The sequence below is a fragment of the Arachis stenosperma genome, chromosome 3, assembly GCF_014773155.1.
Source record: "Arachis stenosperma cultivar V10309 chromosome 3, arast.V10309.gnm1.PFL2, whole genome shotgun sequence".
In the NCBI taxonomy this organism is placed as follows: domain Eukaryota; kingdom Viridiplantae; phylum Streptophyta; class Magnoliopsida; order Fabales; family Fabaceae; genus Arachis; species Arachis stenosperma.
In genome coordinates this window covers 2,081,502-2,085,138 of record NC_080379.1, presented here as the reverse complement: position 1 = coordinate 2,085,138, position 3,637 = coordinate 2,081,502, and positions in this window count along the sequence as shown.

The following is a 3,637-nucleotide window of genomic DNA, read 5'->3' as shown; positions in this document are numbered from 1 at the left end:
CGGTTCACCGGTTTGACCGGTCTGTGCCGTTCTCAACCCTACACGGTCTAAATATCGGACCGGACCGGTTTACCGGTTTTCCGGTCGAACCGGCCGGTCCGGTCCGGTTGACTATGATATCAGGTTTCATTGGTTGTAATCGGTTTTTTGTGACCATCACCGATTTTAACTAAGTCTCTTCTTTAACGGTCTAAAAGTTACTTAACTGGTCTAGAATCTGATTCACCGATTTTTTCATCTAACCAGTCGGTACGGTTCAATTTTTAGAACACTAAGACAAAGCATTCCATATAAAGTATTTTAGAAAAAAATTGAATTAGGGTGTGTGCCATGTTTAACTGTCAAAGTAGTTATAGGGCAACAAACGCTATAGCTTGACATTAACTGGATGGACGTTGAGGGTAATTTCGTGCCTTGTTATTAAGGGCGAGCCTAAGACGCCTTCGAAGAATTGATGTCGGTGACCTGACGGTTATCATTAGCAGTGTTGTAATAATCGGACCGGACCTGCCGGTTCGACTGAAAAACGGTGACCGATCATAGGCCGGTCCGATATAGTTGCGCAGGAGGGTGTGACAATACTAACGGTGCCAATATTAAAAACTGTGACCTAGAAGAGGCGGGGGGCCGGAAGCACTCAGTCACAACCGCTTTCGGCCGCTACGGTCGGCTCCACATGGCTGTACAGTGCACGCATCCTTTAAACCTGTAGATGCCCGGCCAGGTCAGACGCTAACTTCCCATGTCTTGGTGACTGGCTACCCAATTCAAGGCTCGTGTTCCTGTAGAAGGAATGAGAATGATAGAGAAGGGAAGAGATTAGAGGACAGAATTATTCATTTCGGAGGAAAAAATTTGACTTCAATTGCAATTAGGAAGTGACATGTTGTTACCGAGAAAAAGACGGATCGGGCATCGGCCAGGAAGGATATCTTCCTTGGTACAGAATCTTGCTCAATTTTGTTCGCCCAACAAGAAGATAGCCTCTGCGTCTCAGGCTTTGAAGAAGATGGATGAAACAATTATGAGAGAGATGCACGCAACAGAATCGGGGTATCTCACTCTCTCATCCGATGAAGCTGCCGCTAATTTGATGTTGGAGAACACGATTAGTGCTAGGGTTGAACATCATTCAACCTTGAAAGCTTCACTTCTACATTAAAGGTGAATGGCTAAGGGGGGGTTGAAGGTAAGAGTAAGAGCCATGGTTCCGAAAATCGGATCGGACCGTTCGGTCAAATCGATTCAACCGGATACGACGATGCAAGCGATCAGGTTCTCCTCCCATATTCGGTTGACGGAAAACTGCTACAAAACAGCCGATCTGGCCGATAAAAGACCGGTTTGGCATAATCCGTAGCCTGCCAGTTAGGATAAAACGACGGTCGTTTTTTAGTTTGTAGGGAAAAAGGGAAGGTATCCACTCCTGAACCAACCCCCTCTTCCCCTCTAGCCCTTCACCGCTGCCGCTTCTTCCTTTTCCCCATGTCGTTTCATCTTCAATGGCATGTTGTTTTCATCTCCTCTTCCCCAGGTATCTCGCCACGTCGTTTCTTTTTCGCTGCCTTCTCAGCACGGAACCCTGGTTAGTGCCCTGCTTTCAATTCTTCGCCTCCGCTTCCTTTTTACTTTCTGAATGCTCCATCTTCTTCATTTGAAGTTCTGAAATTGTTGTTCATTTTGTTCCAATTCTCTTGTTATGTTTTTGTTCGGCTAATTTTCTTCTTTGCAAATGCAAAAGTGATTTTGTTCGTAACACCACGTTCATAAAAAACAATAATTTCTAGCTCCTCGATTGCACTAACCTGCTTCTAGCCACTATCTTCAGCATTTATTTTTTTCCCCTACTTTATCCTTTATACATGTTATTGCATATTTATAGAATTCTTGTTTTTCTCTAAATGCACTCTTTATTTTATTATTTAATATTTATATTTTTTATTAATTTTTTATTTGACATTATACATTCACTTATAATCTTTGTGTATTATATTTATTATCTTTCTCTTATTATTATTTAATATATTTTTTATTAATTTTTTTATTTGACATTATACATTATACTTATAATCTTTGTGTATTATATTTATTATTATCTTTTATAATAAAATTTATTGATCCTATTTGGTAAAACAAATTAAACAGAAATAATTAATCATAAATAATAATTATAGTTACGTATTATAATGTACTTAAAAAGAGTACTAGAAGTCTTAAAAATATATTTCATAAAAAAACATAAAAGCGAAAACTATAAAAAAGAAAATTAACATGTATAAAAAAATAACATCATAACTTAACGCCATGTCTTTTTACGTAATTATCTAGCAAAAACTGATTTAACTAATATTATCCAAATAATATTTATTTCGTCAAAAATTTTAGTAAAAAATTGCCAAACATAAATCATATTAACCGAAACTTACTTCTACCATAACTTAATTCTATAAAATCACTTTTATTCAAATTTCAGTTTGACTAACTACACCAAGCACACACTAAGAGCTTGTTTGAGTGAGCTTTCAATAAATGATTTTTTCCAATTTATCTTTTTTTAAAAGATCTTATAGAAAAGTTAAAGTAATTTTATGTTTCGATGTCTCATGTAAAAAATCTTCTTATCTATCAATTAGTTTGGGTATAAAAATAAAAGTACTTTTCTGTTTATTATTACATGAAAAACATTTTTTTCTGAAGAAAAAAGATCTTTTAAAAAATATGTTATTTACAGCTTCTCAAAAGAGATTTTTTTAATTTTTTTTATACTTTTATTTTTACTATTAGAAATTTACCAAACACGCTAATTTAGTCCTAGGCGCATTTTTTTTTCCTCTTCATTAATTTGTTCCCGTGCATTTGGGTCATACACCCTTTTTTTTTTGGGTCAACGGTCATAATACACAGCCTTGCTTAATCTTGCAGTACACATTTGACGCATTCCACCCTTTCAAACATGATGGCCCGCAGCCCACCCATATCCAAGGCCTCACATGGAGTCCATCCAACCACGGCCCATTCCTGTACATCCAGCCGCAGCTCTTTCCAAACGGAGCCAATTCCTTCCCCAGCAGGAGCTACTCGGCTACATGGAGGCGTCATGTTACACCGTTCCCCAAACATTCACATGCGGCTCCCCTTGGACACATGTCAGCACGAGATAATTGCAGGAGGAATATCTGTACGCTCACCTCTGTACCCTATAAATTCCCTTTGCTTATTGGTCATGGTGGGTCCCAAGTTAGCCTTAAGAGCTTCCAAGGTGTTGTTGCAACTCTTGATTTGGATTCTCTTGAAAAACATGTTACTCTTAGATCATCATCATAAATTCTTAATAGATCTTTTTTTTTTTTTTTGAAAGGGTTGGAATAATGGTACAAATTTTTTTTATGGATTAGCTATGTATGTAATTTTGTACACTAAATTTTCATCCATGAAAAATTTTGTTTCATTTCTCACTTATAACCAAATGTCTAAATGTGTTTAGAGTAAGAAAATGTACACTCTTGTAATTTGGTATATCAATTTTGTAAATTGTTGTTTTTGGGATATTTTTAGGATATGTTTACAAGTTTTGATTTTGTAGGAAAGGGAAATATTTGAATGTATGATGGACTAAGATTTATACTTCATTTTGTTC